This window comes from Diceros bicornis, chromosome 9 (assembly GCF_020826845.1).
Source record: "Diceros bicornis minor isolate mBicDic1 chromosome 9, mDicBic1.mat.cur, whole genome shotgun sequence".
In the NCBI taxonomy this organism is placed as follows: domain Eukaryota; kingdom Metazoa; phylum Chordata; class Mammalia; order Perissodactyla; family Rhinocerotidae; genus Diceros; species Diceros bicornis.
In genome coordinates, this window is record NC_080748.1 from 15,374,569 (window position 1) to 15,395,712 (window position 21,144).

Here is a 21,144-nt window from a genome sequence, read left to right on the forward strand (position 1 = left end):
CTTATCTGTCTCTCTCCAGAGGAGGGGGAATAATCTTGTGTTAATGTAAAGTGGGTTGAAGTGCGGGCTGACAGACACATGTGGTTTGCAGAATTTTCCAGGGTGATTTTGGGATTCCTCCACTCCACTCCAGTTGAGAGCCACTGCCCTGAGACTGCAGAAGAATGTGGCATTCTTCCAGGAATATTTGCATTTTAAAGAGGGTCACAGGCTGAGCACAGTGTAATACAGGGGAGTAATCATGGAAGGAGGATGTCTAGGCACCAGGAGCTGAGTGCTGGTGAGAGTGGAGAAGAGTCTTTCCACATTGGCATGTCATGAATAGGGGTCTTACTTGAAGGGTTTGGAGATGACTGCTCCAATCTTTGGCCTGATTGCCGAATGCCTAAAACATCACAAAGTTAATTTCTACTCGGCTTAGTCTCTGCTGATAGATACTAATGGGCTAGTGGGTTATCTTTTTCAAGTAACGCAACCACATTTCAACATGTTTTCTGGAGATCCAATGCCTTAACCCAAAGAATTAGTCTAGTGGGAATCTCAGACTCTTGTAGGATGGCACGGGTCATATTTTCAGCCAGACTGGCATTTGGGAGATACCTCGAATTACACTGAATAAGTAACGGCCTATATCTAGGTAGGGCCCAGGCTCCTCATTTACTAATTAGCTGCCCAGCATGCTTTACTATGCATGATAAATGTTTTACTGCTTTTTGGAGTGAAATGATAAATGTGAAAGTACAATGATATATTTGTTCTGTTCATTTTTTCTGAAAGACGTGGTCTTTCAGAAATTCTCTTTCTCTGTTTTTTTTTCTTTTTATTCACCCGTACAGTTTCTTATAGCTTAGCTTACCTCCAGTGCATTTTGAAAGTGATTCTGACTTATATTATTTTTGCTATTCATATATTTCAATAACTATAATTGCAAACACTAAGTACTATATTTCTAGAGGAGCACATTCATATAGCATTCTATTTTTTTTAACCTGGAAATTATTTTCTCTGAAATGGTATAAATTTGAAATTCTAGACACTCAAGAGACAATTTTCCAGCATACATCTGCTGACGCACCTCCTACCACGTCCTGCAAGTTGCAGGTGTCCCCAAGATAGGGTAGGGAGGATAGTCAAGCCTATATGATTTTTGGCTTCTAGTGTGGAATAACAAAAATTTCAGGAACTATCCTCTAGTATAGTGAGGCTGTATTCAAAATGTAGTAGGGGTAACGTAGGTGTTTTTAGGGTTGTTCATATTAACTATGTGCATTCTTGACTTCCTAATCCCCTAAACCTCAGCTGTAGACCCTACCAAAAAGAAAAAAATCCAGATAACCCAAATATGAGTGATATGGTAGGCAGAACAATGGCCCCCAAAGATATCTATGTCCTTTTCCCCAGAACCTGTGAATATGTTAGGTTACACAGCAAAGGGGAATTAAGATTGCAGTTCAAATTAAGGTTGCTAATCATCTGACCTTAAATTAGAGAGATTATCCTATATGATTCAGGTGGGCCCAATATAATCTCAAGTGTCCTTAAAAGTGAATGAGGGAGGCAGCAGGGAGTCAGAGAAAGAGATTTGACAACGGAAACAGGGTCAGGAGATGCTGTGCTGACTGTGAAGATGCAGGAGGAGGGACAAGAGCTGAGGAATGTGGTCAACTTCTAGAAGATGGAAAAGGCAAGAAAATGGATTCTCCCCCAGACCCGCCAGTAAAGGAACGCAGCTGTGCCAACATCTTGATTTTAGCCCGGTGAAACCTGTGCCAGTCTTCTGAATGACAGAACTGTAAGGCAATAAATTTGTGTTGTTTTAAGCCACAACTTTGTGATAATTTGTTACAGCAGCAATAGAAAACTAGTACAGGTGGGTGACTGGGTTTGCGGTTCTTTATAATAAAAAATAATTCTCCTAACCAAGTCTATATAAAATCAGCATTTTTTACATCATTCCCACCTAATTTCTTTCTCAGGGTAGACAGTGTCATGACTGATTTTCAAATGGTTTATGTTCTTTTTTGTTGTTAGTGCCGTGGAGTGGATCCTGACTCCCAGTGACTCTGTGTACAGCAGAGCGGAACTCTGCCAGGTCTTTTTGAGCCATCCTCTCACCTTCTGGTGCTATATCAGACAGTGCTCTGCTGATATTCATAGGGTATTCATGGCCAATTTTTTCAGATGTGGGTGGCCAGGTCCTTCTTCCTAGTCTGTCTTAGTCTCGAAGCTCCGCTAAAACTTGCCGGCCACGGGTGATCCTTCTGGTATTTAAAATACTGGTGGTATAGCTTTGAGCATGACAGCAACACACAGCCACCACAGAGTGACAATGGACAGACAGGTGGTGTGGTTCCCTGACTGGGAAACAAACCCAGGGCATGGTGGTGAAGAGCGTCAAATCTTAACCACTAGACCACCAGGCTGGCTTTTCTATTCTCAACTGTCTTAAATTATGCCACATTTAGTTATATTGGTCTTGATTAATTGCAACTTGGTTATTTTTTGGACTTTTTTATTGGATCAGTTTTAAGTCCACAGCAAAATTGAGAGGAATGTATAGAGATTTCACATATACATCCTGCCCCACATTTGGCTACTTTTTAAAGCCCTAAACACAGAAGTTTACTTTTGTTTTAATACCAATTTCAGATTCCAGTTTTCCTAAACAATGTTGCTTTATATGAAAGTTTATATTATTAATTTCTATAAATCCATTTGCTGTTGTATGAAACATAGTTTCTTTTGTTAGAAACTATGCTTCATTGAGGCCTTAAAGATTTTTTCCTCTTTCCATCCTAACAGTAATTGCTGGATCAACTCTTAATATACTCCCTCAAAGCTGCAGAAGGGAGGAGCGGCAGCTCCTGGATTTAAAGGGGGTTAGAAACCCACCTCCTGGAAGGCGTCCTTGTGGTCTTCAGATTATTTCTCCCTCCACTAAGGACAATTGTGATAAAACGAATGAATGGAATGCTTCGTTACAGGATGAATTACAGTGTCTCTCCCTCACCTGCGGCCTAAACAATTCCTCCAAATGGGAAAGCTGTGGGATTAAGTAAAGACGTAACACATATAGTGTAGAGAAAGACTATTTTATGGCATTTTGAGATGACTAGGTCAGAGTTACCAAGTAAGGCGCAAAGTAGTTAACAATACCAATTTTGTTTACATAGCACAACGTCAGTACTCAATCTGTTTTAAAATAACGCCCAACTTTTATCCAAAAAGTTAGAGACATATAACAATTTATGTGGCTTTCGGCAAAAGTCAAAGAAGCCGCAGAGGCAGAGAAAGCACTGACAGCTGCCAGTCTCGCTGCCACCGCGGCCACAGCGACGGCGTGCCCGTGTGGCTGCGCGCGCGCGCGCCGGGGCGGGGCGGGGCGGAGGGGAGCCCGGCGGGTCGGCGGGCGCGCGCGCGGGGCTGTGTGGTCGGCAGGGGGCGCTGTGCGCCCACGCCGCGCTCTGCCTGCCCCCGCTGCTGTCCGCGGCGGTTCGATTGGAGCAGCCGCCGAAGAGCGCTTGGCGCCATTTTGAAGCGGAGAGGAGGAGGAACGGCCGGGCTGGCTGCGGAAGGGGAGGGGGGGGAGGAGGCGATTGGATGCGGCGGCGGCGGCGGCGGCGGCGGATCCCGGAGAGCAGCGGAGAGAGAGGAGTAGCGAGTCGGGCGCCCGGAGGTAGGAAACAATTCAGTTAACGGAAAGAAAATGTCTCTCCTTTCTGCTCGCCCTGCCCCATTTTTCAGCGCCCGCCACCGCGGCTGTATCTGTGGTGGGGCTCAAACGCCGCCCGCCTGCCCGTGGGGACTCGGCTCCCGGCAGCGGGGTTGCAGCGTCGGCTGCCCGGCGGCGCGGGGCCGGGAGTGGCGGGGCGCGGGCCGGGGGCGTGGGCCGGGCTCGCGGTGGGGGTGGGGAGGGCCCGGGCCGGCGCGCGCTCCGCGCCGCGGGCTCCGCCGCAGCCTCTGGAAATTAAACTTGCCGCCCTGGTCCGGCCGGGCGCCCGCGGCGGCGAGGGCGGCGGGCGGTGACCTTGCGCGCGGCAGGGGTCCGCGCCCGGAGCCCGGCCGCCCGCGCCCGCCGCCCCTCCCCCCGCGCCGGCGGCCGCGGCTGTTTCCCGGGCGGCAGGCGGGCGGCGCGGCGCTCCTGTTGAATCCTCCCGCTGGCGGGTTTTCCCCCTTCCGGGCGAGGGGCGGGGAGCGCGGGGCCGGGCCGGGCCGGGGCGGTGTGCGGGCCGCGGGGGCGCTCTGCCGCGCCGCCCAGCCTCTGCTCCGGGCGACGAAAACGGGCTGAGCGAGTGACATTTTTGCACTGTTCCTGGCCAGGCGCCGGAGAGAAAGCGCGCTCACCGCGCCCCTGGGAGCTGGTGTCAGGGGACCCGAGGACCTAGTTGAGGAAGAGCCCCGCGCTGGCCGGAGTGACTCCTCCCAGGCGACAGCTGGGTTCTGGCTTTCCTTTAGGAAGCCTCGGAGTTGGGACGACAATGAAAATGGTGTGCAGTTGTAAATAGTTCACAGTTTTGCGCTCTGTTATCTTAGTGCAACTGGAAAAGTTTTGGGTCAGGAGAAAACCTTGTTTCTCGTCGTGGTTGCTGGTGTCTTTGGTCAGCGCGTTCAAGCTGCGCGAAGCGGCGGTGCGGGTCCTTGCGGGAATGCATCTGGAGCCTGAAATGCAGCTGCTCGGTGGCTTCAGAATTGCGTGCTGCTGCCTTGCCCTCGCGGGCCCGGTAGACTCGGGGAAGGGTTTGAAAAAGCAGTTCCCTACCCACTCAACACGTTTTAAGCATTCTAACTAACTAAAGGGAACCCTTTATTTTACTTTGAAGAACGTACTATGAACGCTCTTCTCATACTTGTATTATAAAACGATGGATGGGCAGTGCTGTCCTACCCTACCAGTTTCTTAAATAGTTTCGGAAACTTTAATATAGCCTTTAATTTCGAAGGTTGGTCTGCGGTCTTGAGTGAGTTGGGAAGTCTTCTGCTGTCTTCCTAATAACCTTTAAAAACTCAAGTGTGTTTATATATAAAGAAATGAGCTGTAAGTAAATCAATTTAAAACTTGAATGGCAGTATAATCATAATTCTCAATTAACACATAGAAAGTTCCATGATAGAGCATTTTCTGTATTAACTCATGTAGTAAAGTAAAATAGTTAAAAACACAAGTGGTGTTAAGCAAAATAAGGGCTAGAAAAGACCCTTCTTATCTCTGCAGTACCTATGTCAGGGATGTTAGCATTTTTAGGGACAATTAAATGAGCATTCCTATGGTGTATGCAGGTCAGTTTGTGGAACAGTTCATCTTATATCACCTAGTGATAGCAGAAAACCTAATTAAAATTTATAATGGTGAAGATGGAGGTGAAAGTTTCAACATGGAACTTATTATGTTAAGATAGATTTATTCTCAAAACTTAACTATAAAAATACATCTTAAGTCAGAACATTATTCCTTTGAAATGAATTTACAAATATGTATAGAAAAGGTGCACTATAGACATTTGATTATTGAAGTAGCTGAAGTAGTCTTTTATTTTTGCCCTTTTTTGAAGGTTTAAAAAGTTATCCTCTTCTCAGCTGGGTTTTACTTGAAAGTGTATTTTAAATGACAAGGTAGTATTTGTATTGGCTTTTTGTTTTTTTTTTAAGAACTTTTGTGCCCTTTCTTACTTTCTCCTCTTTTGTTGAGGTTGATTCTCCTTGTATTAACTTTGTTTTTACAGCAGCTTCTGTACTCTTCCTGTCGCTTTTATTCCTGTCTGGTTATGTCCTTCTTTTCCCTCCTTTTCCCCAAGAATTAGAGGAGATAATGTGGTGATGGTAGTGATTCTTGGTGTCATGAGCTGTTTTGTACTCAGCTTTTTTGACATGTAATTCTACTGAGTTGCCTGTTGGATAAAAGTTGTTTTAATTTTTAAATTGATTTTAAAATTGTTCTGCAGCTTTAACAAAGAGTAACGTTTTGAGGACTAGGCTTTATCATTAATTTGTGAAGCCTCAAATAAAGTGATGCCTCATATTAGGGCTTGCCTTGGTGAAGAGTGAAATGATGGTATATACCCAAAACTTTGTGAGGAGGGAAATATTTTGGGAAGTTGTGTTCTTTCTACTTCTCCCTCTTGGAGAATTAGGATTGTCCTTTGGCTTCCTCAGTGCTAGTTTTTTTACTTGTGTGTGCCTAGAACTAACAGGAGAGCTCACTGTGATTTGGCTTGCATGACAAGTACTGTGTATCGTTTATATTAGAACATAATAAATTCGTGTTTCCTTTGTTAGTGTCAGAGAGCTACAAGGAAATTTAAAGATGATCTCCAACTTACTTATCATATGCGTGAGAAATTAGGTTCAGATTGTAATTGAATTGATTTATCCAAAGTCACAGTCATATTCATGTGGTGGAATTGGGGCAGCCCTTAGATCTCCTGGAAGCTTAGAAGGTTCTGCATGGTCTGTATTGTTTTATTTAGGACTTAAGCAATATTTAAAATTATTACCAGATAGCGTATTATTCTCCATCTGCTTCTCCCCTTTTCGTTTCGTTCATCCAACCAAGAAGTGAAGTTTCAAGGTTAACCATCTGTTTCAGAGTCTGGTTTTAATAATTTCTATCCAGGATTCAGTCCACTTAAGTTGTCTCAGAAGATAACCTCTTGCTTGTCTCTGGCTCCTGAAGCCGCTTTGTCTTTCATTGTTTAACATTACTTGATGTGGCTTTTATTTATTCTTCGTGAAATTTTTAAGTCAGAGTAATTTGGAAGTTAGTGTGGGACTGTATTTTGTTACAAGATGTGTGTGTATGTATGAGTGTGTATTTTTTTTACTTTTAAACTCAATTTGCTACACAAGTCATTTGTCACTTCCACTTACAATAGGTATTTGGAGAAGATTATTGTATTTGGTTTAAATATTCCTGTTTGGGAATGTTAAAAATTCCGAAAGTACTTAGTTTAAAAATAAACCAAATAGTTTCTCTGAAAATGTATTTACTTTTTAAAGTTATTTAAGAAGCTGCTAAATGGTTCTCAATTCTGACTCCTTGGAGTGTAGAGCTCAGACCTTCGTCACACTGTACTGTTATGAACCACTTGATTATAATAATTTTCCTCAATACTTGAAAAAGGTTTTATAACTCTTCTCACTAATTAGTTCAAAATTAAGGATAAGTTTGCTGCTTTGGAACTGTAAATTGTTTTAGTTGGCAAGGGTGATCATGCACAGTGAGAAAATCATGAAGATTAAACTCAGATGAGTAAAATTTAGTTATTTAAATCTTAAAGCCATTAATATGAGATATTTAAAAATATTCATAATAGTTATTGTGCTCTAGTGATTAAATATTAATAGTAAGCAGTAATTAGAAATACTTGGTTTGGCTGTGTAAAACTTAAGAGTCTGTTAAGGGGGGTGGAGGAAAGACTGACAAAAGCAGGAAGCTATTTTGAGGCATCTTTAAAGGGCCATGACCTAGAAGTACTCCACTAACTTGCCTCTGCCTTTGACAGAGAATGCTTTGACCTGATTCAGTTAAAATGAACTAATATTAAGCTTCCATATACATACAGTACCAAGGATGATGCAATAAACAGGACTGCGACCCTGTCCTATCTAAGTTTAGAGTAGTATTTGGCCACCTGCACCAAGGTGATGAGAGCTGAGGAAAACCAGGGAGCGGGATCTCTGCTGTTAAGTGGTTCTACAAGGGGTTGGGCCTTCCTCCCTCTTCAGTGACAGTTGAGGTTGCTCTTCTTTATGTGGGAGAGTGAAATTAGCCAAGACTAGGTATAAAACTGATAGGAGAAGGAGGGGGTATTATAATCACAACCATTGTCTCTCTCTCGGAGAGAATGGTTAGGGGCCTGAAAGGAAACGAGAGTTTGTGGTTCCCTGGGCAGTGTGGGGATTCTTTCTGTTCTTTGATCTCAGAGGTGGTTTTAGAGAAGTGATTGAAGAGATTTTAAAGAAAAGCCCTGGATGTATATCCAAAATATATCCCTTGCTAACTGAAATTCTGTCAGGCAATTTCAGTTAGTCTTCAAATATTGGGACCAGGGAGGGGTATGTGTGTGGAGAATTGATGAGAGTAGTGGTTAAAGTTGGGAGGAATAGAGTACTTTAAAGAATTGTATATTTTGAGTTAAAAGTTATTCATGTATATGATAAAAAAACTCTAATGATATAGAAAAGTAAAAATAAAAGCTACTTTTCATCTTCCCCCTGAAAGATGACCGGCTGTTAACAGTTTCCAGAAAGTTTACTTTTCAAAAAATTGATACAAATAGTATTATATTGTACTACTGTCTACTTTTTTTTTCCAACTGGAATTTACTTTTTTCCTTAGTTAATGTCACAGAGCTCTTTTCATATTGGCACATAGAGATCGACATAATTAAAAAAATGATTAGAGTATTTTATTATATGGATGTATCGTAATTTATTTGTTCTGACTCATTTTGAGTGTTTTTTTTTTGTTAGTGTGGTGAAGTCGATTCTGACTCCTAGCAACCCTGTGTACAGCAGAGTGGAACCTGCTGGGTTTTTCTGCACCATCCTCTCACCTTTCAGTGCTAAATCAGATAGTGCTCTGCTGCTATTCACAGGGTTTTTATGGCCAGTTTTTTTGGAAGTGGGTGGCCAGGTCCTTCTTCCTAGTCTGTCTTAGTCTGGAAGCTCTGCTGCAACTTGTCCACCGTGCGTGACCCTGCTGGTGTTTGAAATACCGGTGGCATAGCTTTCAGCATCACAGCAGCACGCAGCTGCCTCCGTATGGCCATTGACAGACGGGTGGTGTGCTTCCCTGATGGGGAAACGAACCAGGGCCATGGCAGTGAGAGTGCCGAATCTTAACCACTAGACCACCACTGAGTGATATTTATTTATTTATTTATTGATTGATTGAGGCAGATCAGCCCTGAGCTAACATCCATGCCAATCCTCCTCTTTTTTGCTGAGAAAGACTGGCCCTGAGCTAACATCTATTGCCAGTCCTCCTCCTCTTTTCTCTTTTTCTCCCCAAAGCCCCAGTGGATAGTTGTACGTCCTAGTTGCACATCCTTCTAGTTGCTGTATGTGGGACGCTGCCTCAGCATGGCCCAACAAGCGGTGCGTCGGTGCACGCCCAGGATCCGAACCTGGGCCGCCAGCAGCGGAATGCGCGCACTTAACCGCTAAGCCATGGGGCCGGTCCCTGAGTGATATTTAGGTTGTAACAATTTACACTAGCCAGTAGTATATGAGTATGCCTGTTATATATTCACCAACATTGGACTTTATTAAACTTGATGCTTTTTGCCAATTTGATATGTGAAATTTATATCTTGTTTTAGGTTTGCATTCTTTGATTATGTGTGAGGGTAAGCATTTTTTTTTTATATGCTTATTGGACAGAGGTTACTTGCAGCAGATACTTTAGACTGAGTAGCTTAATTTACTCGTGAACCCCCCTACACCCCCACCTTATCTGAAATGGTCTGCTAGAGGTGAAACTTGAAGAGAGGAATAAGATTTTAGAGCCTGTTGGCACCTTGAGGGAGAGCAATGCTCTGAATGGAGAGGCTACAGTGCTAGGCTTTGAACAACGAAGGGTCAACATGAGGGTATTGAAAGCCCTTAACTTGGTGCTATTGGAAGATATATAAAGGCAGGAAGGGAGATTTGAGAGAGCAAATAAATTTTTTATAGGGTCAGCTCCTACTGTCTGCTTGTCCTGTCTCAGCATTCCTACTCCCAACTGTCATTTCATTTTTATTTATACTGTCATTTGGTTTGCTCCTCTTCCCTGGTAGGGGTGGCAATGTTGACCTTGTATTTCAGTTCCTCCAGAGATGAGGGACACTTAGTTTTTTATATAAGGGAAACTGATTTTCCTTCAAACCAAAGGGAACAGTTCTCATTTCTAACATCCTTTAGATCTGTTTTCTGGTGTTTAGTAGTACATGTCTATAGCTGATCTTCTACTAGAGTGTCAGAGGCCTTACGTGCTGAACTGTACAGAAATCTAGGGGGGCCGGCCCTGTGGCTTAGCAGTTAAGTGCGCGAGCTCCGCTACTGGCGGCCCAGGTTCGGATCCCAGGTGCGCACCAACGCACCGCTTCTCCAGCCATGCTGAGGCCGCGTCCCACATACAGCAACCAGAAGGATGTGCAACTATGACGTACAACTATCTACTGGGGCTTTGGGGAAAAAAAAGGAGGAGGATTGGCAATAGATGTTAGCTCAAAACCCGTCTTCCTCAGCAAAAAGAGGAGGATTAGCATGGATGTTAGCTCAGGGCTGATCTTTCTCTCAAAAAAAAAAAGAAATCTAGGGATGTTGGCGTGACTACATGAGCTTTGTTCCTATTTAATCCCTACATACTGCCCCCACTCCCAGCTTCACATTTTTTTTATGAAATGAGTTTTTTATTAGTAAGCTTGGGAGGTAATTGGTTTAAAAGGCTCTTGTCTGTCACCACCCCCCCACAGAGGTGGTGTTAGGATTGATTGTTGTGATCTTTTCACAATGTGTATATATATATCAAAACATCAAATTGTATACATTATATATAATTTTTATATATCAAAGATATCTCAATAAAGCTGTGAAAAGCAAAAAAAAAGTCCTTGTGTGTCTCCAGTTACTAAATGCGCTAGTTAACATGAAGTAGCTTACCCTTTTCTGTGTTACCCCTGGTCTAGGACAGAGGTTCTCAAACAAGGTTGATTTTTGGACACCCTCCCTCCCCAATTCTTTCCCCCAAGACATTTGGCAATGTCTGGAGACATTTTGGTTGTCACTACTGGGGGCAGGGGAAGAGTGTTGCTACTGGCATCTAGTGGGCAGAGAGGCCAGGGATGTTGCTAAACATCCTACAGTATGTGGGTCAGCACTCCACAACAAAAAATTACCTGGCCCAAAATGTCAGTAGTGCCAAGGTTGAGAAATCCTGGTCTAGGCAGAACTAGTCCAGGAAGCCTGCAGTGAGCCCCTCCTCAGCTGAATTAGGCATGCCCATCAACTTTGATGATAGCAGTCAAGCAGTAGTAATGTTTCATGTAGTCTTATGCTCAAAGTGGCAAGCTTTGAAACATAGCTCTTGAGCACTTGTTTTCTTCTTTGTCTCTTTGGTACCTTTCTTTTCAGCTGTTGACTTTCCTTCTCCCCTGCCTTTATGGTGTAGGGTAGTTAGGTCAAGGCTTTGTAGTCTTATTTGGAGTTTGGAAGCTTACTAACATTTAAGACTTGAACAACAGTAGGAGCATATTTAGGCATTTGCTATGATGCTTGATAAGTGAAGTCCCTTTCTAAGGAAGGCAGAAGAGCATGGCAGTTAAGCATGTAGACTTGGAGACAGGATAAAAACCCAAGCAGTCTTGATTCTATTACTAGGTAGCTGTGTCATCGTGGGCCAATTATGTAATCTTGCCATGGCTTAGTTTCTTAATCTGTAAAGTGGGGATAATAGCAGATATCTCATTTTTAAAAATAGCTGTGTTGAGATATAATTCACATACCATGCAGTTCACCCCTTGAAAGTATACAATTCGTTGTTTTCTGGTACATTCACAGGTTTGTGCAATCATCACCACAGTCTGATTTTAGAACATTTTTGTCTCCCGTAAAAGAAACTCCAAACTCATTATCTGTCACTTCCCATCACCCCTTATCTCATTAGTTTTTGCCGTAAGCCAGGCCAAATGCTTACTCTGGCGTCAAATATGTAAGTCCTCAATAAAAAGACTGTTGTAAGGTGCAGGGAGACTTTATTTGTGACTCTGTAGAAAAGTTCGTTCACATCACTGTAGAGAAGGCAAAGATGGCTAATTGTTTGTTGAATGGATATTTGCATACTATACTATGCAAGGAAATTGTGCTCAGAGATGTAAAGATGAAAGATAGTCCTTCAATTAAGAGAGATATATTCAAGTAGGAGGAGAGAGACTGGTGTTTTAAATACCAGTTGTACTTATAAAATATTTATAAAACCAGGCAGAATAAAGTGCTTTCAGGAAGATGTATACAAAATATTTGAAATTGGAGATTTGATAAAAAGAGATTAATTAATCATGTTAGGCTGAGAGTGCAGGAACCATGAAAAACGTCTTGAAGGAGGGACCCTTTTGGCCAAGTCTTAGATGATAAAATATGGGACTTTGGCTCCTATGAAGAGCGCTTGAAGAATGCTATGCTTGTTGACGTATTGGTGGTATTATTATTATTATTATTATTATTTTTTAAAGATTTATTTATTTATTTTCCCCCCAAAGCCCCAGTAGATAGTTGTATGTCATAGCTGCACATTCTTCTAGTTGCTGTATGTGGGACGCGGCCTCAGCATGGCCGGAGAAGTGGTGCGTCGGTGCGCGCCCAGGATCCGAACCCGGGCCGCCAGCATCGGAGAGCGCGCACTTAACCGCTAAGCCACGGGGCCATATTATTATAATCATCATCATCATCATTTTTTGCAGCGTCATGGTGCTGCCCAATGATTGCTCTGGTAGCCTGACCCCACACCCTTTTTTGATATTTCTAATTTGTTGTGAATTTGGAAATTATCTAAATGTATTAAATAAATAAGCTTTTAGTGAGAGCCTGATGTCTGTGAGAAAAGGATATGAATATGTGGGCTTACACTGTTGCTTTGAGTCACTTGCCTTTTTAGTTTATTCTCTGGGTTAATTAGGTTTATAGAATAATTCCTAGACAAATTAGGCTCATAAAATGTTTTCCTTTGATTTCTTCTCCAAGTATATCTCCTACCTCTCTCCTGAGTTTCTTACCTTCTTTTTCTAGTGTGCTATCAGACCCAGCACCTCTAGTACCACATGTCCAGAACTGAGCTCCCTTCCTGTGTGCTTTGACATCCTGCCTTGCTTAATAACGCAGTTACCTTTTTTTTTTTTTAAAGTTGTTAAGGGATGACTAGATTTGTTATCAAGTCAGAGACCTGGGAGTCGTCTTGACCCCTCCATTCTCACATCAAATGAGTTACCAAATTCTGTTGATTCTGATACAGTATTTTCAAAAGTTTTTTTTTTAACACTAGGTGTACGTTAATACTTCACAAGTAAAAAAAAGAGAAAAAAAAGATACACAATAAAAAGTCTCTCATCCATACCTTTCTCCATCTGCCTAATTCCCAGACTCTTACAATTATTTGCTAATGTCACTGATTTTTTATATATCCTTCTGGGGATTTTTAAAATACAGCCATATACAAATATATTTATCCCGCCTCACTCCTACCCCCATCCCCACATGTTTTACACTGATGTTGGAAACTTGGACTGCTTTGCCTTTTACTTTTTTCACCTAACAATATCCCCTGGAAATCTTTCCATATTAGTATATAAAGTGTTAGTGTGCTCCCGCTCTCTCTCAACAGCTGTAGAGTGTTCATTTTTATTTATGTACCATAATTTAACCAGCTCATTGATGGGCAGTTAGAGTGTTTCCAGTTTTTACTACTATAACAATGCTGCTTTGAGCAACCTTGTACATATATCATTTTGTACATATGCAGGTGTGTCTGTAGGATAAATTTTTAGAAGTAGAATTGCTGGGTCAAAGAATAAGGCAGATATAATTTCGATATTGTTAAATTGCCCTTCATAGGGATTGTAATAGTAATGTATATATGACAGTACTTATTTCCCTATAGCCTTGACAACACAGTGTATAATCAGACTTTCTGGATTTTTGTCAATATGATAGGTGAAAAATCATATCTCATTGTAGTTTTAATTTACATTTCTCTTATGAGTGAAGCTGAGTATCTTTTCATATGTTTAAGAGCCATTTTTATTTATTTTTTTTCTATGAACTGTTTGATCTTAATCTTTACCCATTTTCCTGTCCATTTTGGTGATTCTGAAATTTCTCTTCCGTCCATGTGCCATTGATTGGTTTACTGTAAGTAAACGTGACTTGCTTGTTTGCTGGCGGACAGGTCTCTTTGCTTCCAATCACACTCCCTTCTAGGTTACCTCTCACAGTGTTGAACGGAGTGATATTTCTAATCACAAATTTGAATTTGTCATTCCCTTGCTTAAAACTATTCAGTGGCTCTTCCTTGCCTCTACAATCCAAATACCTTAGCATTAGCATGGTGTATACCTACCTTGCCAGCGTTTCCTTTCACTTCTTCATGGGTTCTGTGAACTCCAAAATTACTGAACTGCTCCTAGCTCCCTATTGTGTTAGACCCTTTGTCTCAGTGTCTTTGCATGTGGTATTTTTCTGCTCATAGTGGTCCCTTCCTGCTTGTCCACGTGTCAAAAATCATGCTTTTCATCCTCCACCTAATGGAAAGGCTTTTCTGATACCTATCTCTTCTTTCAGGCCAGGTATGATACTCTTTTCTCCTTCTCACAAGACCCTGTGTATACTTCTATAATGGACACCCTCACATTGTGTATTTTTGAAGTATGTATTTCCTTGCCCTAGATTGTTAGCTTCTTGAGGGCATGGACTTTTAGTTATTTTGGAACCTAGCATAGTGTTTGGCACACAGTAGATGATAAATATTTACTGAATACACATAAATATATGTATATATACACTAAATATACATGTGGACAACCGAAGACTGAAGGAAAAAAAGGAAAATTAATACAATGAGCTCACAAATACATTTCTTTTTTTGTGAGGAAGATCAGCCCTGAGCTAACATCCATGCTAATCCTTCTCTCTTTGCTGAGGAAGGCCGGCTCTGAGCTAACATCTGTTGCCAGTCCTCCTCCTTTTTTTCCCCAAAGTCCCAGTAGATGGTTGTACGTCATAGTTGCACATCCTTCTGGTTGCTGTATGTGGGACGCGGCCTCAGCATGGCCGGAGAAGCAGTGCGTTGGTGCGCGCCCGGGATCCGAACCCTGGCCGCCAGTAGCAGAGCGCGCGCACTTAACCGCTAAGCCACGGGGCCGGCCCACAAATACATTTCTAAAATTTATTTTGCTCATATCGAGATGAATATTAAATACAGTAAAATGTACAGATCTTAGGTGTTCACTTTGATGAGGGGTGACAATTATACCCATGTAACCAATACCCAAAAGATGATATAGAGCATTTTTTTCACATTTAGATTTTTTAAATTATTTTGTTGAGGTCATATTGGCTTATAACATTATGTAAATTTCAGGTGTACCTTATATTTCAGTTTCTGCGTAGACTGCATCGTGTTCACCATCAGTAGTCTAGTTTTTATTCATCACCACGTGTATGTGCCCCTTTATCCCTTTCACCCTCCCCCCACCCGATATAGAGCATTTTTATCACCCCAGGAAGTTCCTCAGTTGCCTTTTCCATTCAGTTCCCCTCTCGGCCAAGCCCTCTGATTTCTAACAATGTAGATTCGTTTTGTTCTGTCTTCAAACAGTGTGTGCTTTTTTGCATTAAGCTTATTTGGCTTAACATATATTTCCAGACTCATCCACGAGGTTGAATGTATCACAGTTTTTATTGCTGAGTGGTATTTCATTGGATGAATGTGTGAGTTTATCTTTTCTTGTGTTGGTGGAGATTTGAGTTGTTTTCCAGTTTTTTACTGTTAAGAATAAGGCTTATGTGGGTCTTCCTGCAAACATGTGTTGTCATTTCTCTTGTGTAAATACCTAGGAATGGAATTGTTGGTTCATAGGTGTGTTTAACTATATAGGAAACTGCCACATAGTTTTTCAAAGTGGTTTTCCATTTTATATTCCCACCATGAATATATGAGAGTTCTAGTTGCTCTACATCCTTGCCAACATTTGGATGATCAGACTTTTTAATTTTAGCCATTTTAGTGGGTGTGAATTGGTATCTCATTGTGGTTTTATTTTGGATTTCCTTGGTGGCTAATGATGTTGAGCACCTTTTCATATGGTTATTGACACTTAGTGTATTTTCTTTTGTGGAATGCCTCTTCACGTTTCCTGCACATTTAAAAAAATTGGTTATCTTTTTATTTTTGATGTGTAAGAATTCTTAATATAGTCTGGATACAAGTTCTTTGTCTGATCAGTGTATTGAGAGCTGAAGTTTTAATTTTGAATTCCAGTTAATCAATTTTTTCTTTAATAGAGCATGCTTTTTGAGTTCTAGGAAGGCTTTGCCTACCCAAAATAATTTCTGGTGTTTTCTTTAAGAAGTTTCATAGTCTTAACTTTTACGTATAGGACTGTGGTCCTTCTTGAATTAATTATTGTGCGTGGTGTTAACTAGGTGTTGAGGTTCATTTTTAAAAATAAATTTATCCAATTCCAACACCATTGTTTGAAAAAAATTTTCTTTTCCTGCACTGAATTGCCTTTGTGCCTTTGTCTAGAATCATTTGAACTTATATGTATGGATTTTTTTCTGGACTCTATTCTGTTTCATTGATCTATTTGTTTCTCCTATGCCAGTATCATACTGTCTTTATTACTGTAAGTCTTGGAATCCTCAAGCCACTCCTGATGGCCTAGTGGTTAAAGTTTGGTGCTCACTGCTTCAGCGGCCTGGGTTCACTTTCCGGTCGCGGGACCACACCACTCGTCTGTCAGTTGCCATGCTGTGGTGGTGGCTCACATAGAATAACTAGAACGACTTACAACTAAGATATATAACTACGTACTGGGGCTTTGGGGAGGGAAAAAAAAATAGTGTGAATCCTTTCACATTGTTTGGCCAGTCTAGTTCCTTTGTGTTTTCTTGTAAATTTTAAAATCAGTGTGTCAATTTCTATAAAAAAGGCCTTTTGGGATTTTGATTGGGATTGTGTTGCTCTGTAGATAAATTTAGGGAGAACTGACCTTTAACAATATTAATTTGATAGTCAGCCTCTAACATGATTCCCATTGATCCCTGCCTCCTGTTATTTGCACCCTTTTATAGTCACCTTTCATGTCGTATTAGGGTTGGTCTGTGTGACGAATAGAATATGGTAAAAGTGAAGATATGTCACTTCTGAAATTAGGTTATAAAAGACACAGTGGCTTGCATATTGGTCTCTTTCTCTCTCTCTCGTCACTCACTCTAGGAGAAATCAGCTGGCGTGTTGTAGAGGGGCCCACTGTCAAGACTGTAAAGGATCTGAGATTTTACCCTGCTTGCAGGCTAACAAGTTAGCCTGCTACAGTTTCATGGATGCTGATAGAAGACATGAGACTTCTGGGTTAGAGTCAAAAGACAGTTTGTTGTCACAGCTATAGGAGTAGCCAAGTACCCATTTTTGCACCAGTTCCTCGAGCTCCAGTTCACACTCAGTGATGTGGAGAGGGCCAGAAGACACCTGCACATGCAGTGGATTGCATTATAGGAGAGGAACTCTGAACATAGGGAACCTAGATATTTTTTAGTGAGCAGTAAGCATACCTGCTCTTTGCTCTAGAGGAGACTTAATCTTCTAAGTCTGTTCACTTATAGACATCTTTGATAAGATAGTCTGAAACGAAGGGCGGAACCTCAGTAACAAGATGTGCAGAAACACAAGACACCTATGGAGTATTATTTCCTAACTTCCATGTGGCAGAGAACTGAGGCTTCTGCCAATAGCCTTGAATGGGCTTGGAAGCAGATCTTCTAGCCTTCAGTTGACTGCATACCTAACTACAGTTAGACTGCAACCTTGTGAGAGACCCTTGAGCCGGATCGACCAGCTAAGCTGCTCCTTGATTCCTGACCCTTAGAAACTGTGTGAGATAATATATGTTGTTTTCAATTGCTAAATTTGGGGTAGTTTATTACAGAGCAATAAATTATTAATACAGTTGTGTACCTCTCCTTTTATTTGTCATCTTTATTTTAACATACTATAAATATATATATATGTATACAGTCATGTGTCGCTTAACAATGGGGATACGTTCTGAGAAATGCATTCTTAGGCAATTTCATTGTCTTGCAATCATCATAGAGTATACTTACATAAACCTAGATGGTATAGCCTACTACACATGTAGGCTATATGGTACTAATCTTATGGGACCACCGTCATATATGCAGTCTGTTGTTGACTGAAACGTTGTTATGAGTGCATGACTGTATGTATATATATATATATATATATAAGATCTCTACATCAACTTACTAAAATAGATTTTTATGTATTAATGTATTAGTTATGTTACTGTATTAATTATATAATGTATATGTAATTGCATATATATAATTGTATATAAAATGTTAATGTAGTAACATATGTACATATAATATGAAGTAACATTTTAATGTTCTCTGTGGAGAGCCTGCATATTAAGTTTATTCCTAAAAGTTTTTTATGCTATTACAAATGAAATTTTCTAAATTTCATTTTTCAGAATTTTCTTGATAGTTTATAGAGATACAATAATTGTTTTAAAATTGTCAGCCTTGTATTCTTTGACCTTGCTTAAATTCATTTAGTTCCAGTAGTCTATTTGTAGATTCTTTAGAATTTTCTTTACAGAAACCATCATCATCTGTGAATAAGACAGTTGTATTTCTTCTTTTCCCATCTTAGAAGCTTTTTATTTCTTTGTCTTTCCTTATTGCACTGTCTAGCATCTTCAATTTAATGTTGAAGAGAAACAATAAGAATGGACATCCTTGTCTTGTTCCTAATCTAGAGGGGAAAGCATTGTCTTTCACCATTAAATAGAATGACAGCAGTGAGTTTTTTGTAGATTGGAAGAAATGAGATGGAGGATGTTCCCTTCTATTCCTAGTTTGAGATTTTTATTTTTGAGTTGTGAATGGGTGTTGAATTTTGTCAGTGGTCCCCTCTTTTTTGTGTTTATTGAGATGATTATATGGTTTTTATCCTTTATTCTGTTACTATGGTGAATTATATTTATTGATTTTTGAAAGTTAAACCAATCTTGCATTCTTGGGATAACCTCACTTGGTCATGATGTGTTGTCCTTTTATCTGTTTCTGGATTTGGTCTGCTAATATTTCATTAAGGATTTTAGTGTCTATGTTCATGAGAATTATTGGTCTGTGATTGTCATTTCTTGTAATGCCTTTTGGTAGCATGGTTATGCTAGCTTTTTAAAACTGTTTAGGAAATGTTTCCTCTTCCATTTTCAGAAATAGTTTGTATAAGATTGGTATTATTTCGGGGCCAGCCCGGTGGCGCAAGCTGTTAAGTGCGCGCGCTCCGCTGCGGCGGCCCGGGGTTCGCTGGTTCGGATCCCGGGCGCGCACCGAGGCACTGCTTGGTAAGCCATGCTGTGGCGGCGTCCCATATAAAGTGGAGGAAGATAGGCACCGATGTTAGCCCAGGGCCGTCTTCCTCAGCAAAAAAGGAGGAGGATTGGCGGATGTTAGCTCAGGGCTGATCTCCTCACAAAAAAAAAAAAAAAAAAAAAAAAAAAAAAAAAAGATTGGTATTATTTCTTTAATGTTTGATGACCATGCAGGCATTTTTTTCTGTGGGAAGGTTTTTGATAACATTTTGTTTCTTTTTATTTATTTATTTATTTTTGTGAGGAAGATCGGCCCTGAGCTAACATCTGCCAATCCTCCTCTTTTTTTGCTGAGGAAGACGGGCCCTGGGCTAACATCTGTTGCTGATCTTCCTCTTTTTGCTTGAAGAAGATTGTCCCTGAGCTAACACCTGTGCCACTCTTCCTCTATTTTGTTTGTGGGACACTGCCACAACATGGGTTGATGAGCAGTGTGTAAGTCCATGCCCGGGCTCCAAACCAGCGGGCCCCGGGCCACTGAAGTGGAGCACGTGAACTTAACCACTATGCCACCAGGCCGGCCCCTCAAGAATATTTTTGCTGGAGATGGATTTTGGGTTGACGGTCTTTTTCTTTAATCACTTTCAAGATGTCTTTTTTTTTTTTTTTTTAAGGATGTTAGTATGGTTTTATTACAGTGGTGGCAGAGAAGCCACCGCTTGACTATGTTCCCTTAAAGGGCTCAGAGGAACGCCCCTCTCTAAGTTAATAACAATGGCACCAGTGAGGGGGCACCTGGATCTTTGAGATTCAGTGGCACTAGCTCTTTGTAGGCCAGGCTTGTAGGAGATGCTGCCACAAAACCAGCCTTCTTAGTGTCATTGGGGATGGTGTGATGCCAGAATAGCAGAGGCTGGGTGGTGACACGTAACCATTAATGAAAAGATGGATGTAATAACTTAATTGGCAGCAAGGCTGGGGTGAGAACCGGAGTGCCTTGATGGGCAGGGATCTGTGGTGTTGGCTAAAAAATGATGATATTCTGGAGGCAAGTTATATGGGCGGTTGGCTAGAGTATTGCTTGGCTTGCAAAACAAAACAAAACCAAGATCTGGCAAGCAGAAGCCTGCAACAAAACACTGCAATCCCTTGCCCAGTTTCCAGACTGAGACAATTGAGACCTATCACCCATTGATCATAGAGGAGGCTGGGTATTCTTGAGAAAAGATCCTGCAACATTAGCACAAGTATATTCAATAAATATTACCTCAGTCCTTCTCCAAAGAGATGTGGGGTCATTTACCAAAGTAACTATATCTGGTGAGAAGGGAACACCCTCGCCTTTTGAGGGTTATTAATATAGGATTGGAGCTGACACTGGCACCCTAAGACTCACAGTGCCATCATGGGCCCCCAGTAAGAGTGGACATGTGGAGGCGAGGTAATAAATGGAGGCCTGGGTGAAGTCCATCTCATAGTGGATCCAGTGGGGCCATAGCCCCACCCTGTTGTCATCTTTCTTCTCCCTAAATATGTAGTTGAGATAAGTATGCTTAGAAGCTAACAGAGCTCTCACATTTATTCCCTGACCTGTGTATACAAGTCATTATAGCAGGAAGAGCCAAGTAGAAAGCTCAGAAAGCCCTTCCCTATTGCCAGGAGCAATATAGTATTCCAGGCGGAACTGAAGAGATTACGGCCACTATCAGCAACCGGGTACTTCTGTTCCCCCCTTCTGTCCTTTGTGCTGTTCTTTGTGCTTATCATTTTACTTCTACATTTGTTATAAACTCCACAGTATATTATTACTTTTGCTGTAAACTGTCAATGTTTTTAAAGAGGTCCAAAATGAGAAAAAAAATTCTTATATTTATCCACATATTTATCATTTCAGTGGTCTTCATTCCTCTGTGTAGATCCAAATTTCATCTGGTATCATCTTTCTTCTGACTAAAGAACTTCTTTTAACATTTCTTGTATGCAGGTCTGCTGGTGATGGATTATCTCAGCTTTTGTTTCTGTGAAAAAATCTTTATTTCACCTT

The 21,144-nt window shown here is 41.2% G+C and overlaps 1 protein-coding gene across 1 annotated transcript in view; it reads left to right on the top strand.

The window, feature by feature from the left end:
• The first annotated feature begins 3,617 nt into the window (after positions 1 to 3,617).
• Positions 3,618 to 21,144, top strand: part of PDS5B (PDS5 cohesin associated factor B) — a 187,332-nt gene continuing 169,805 nt past the window's right edge. Inside the window, exon 1 of the mRNA XM_058547984.1 lies at positions 3,618 to 3,676. The gene's annotated coding sequence lies outside the window, so the exon portion shown is untranslated. The remainder of the gene's footprint in view (positions 3,677 to 21,144) is intronic.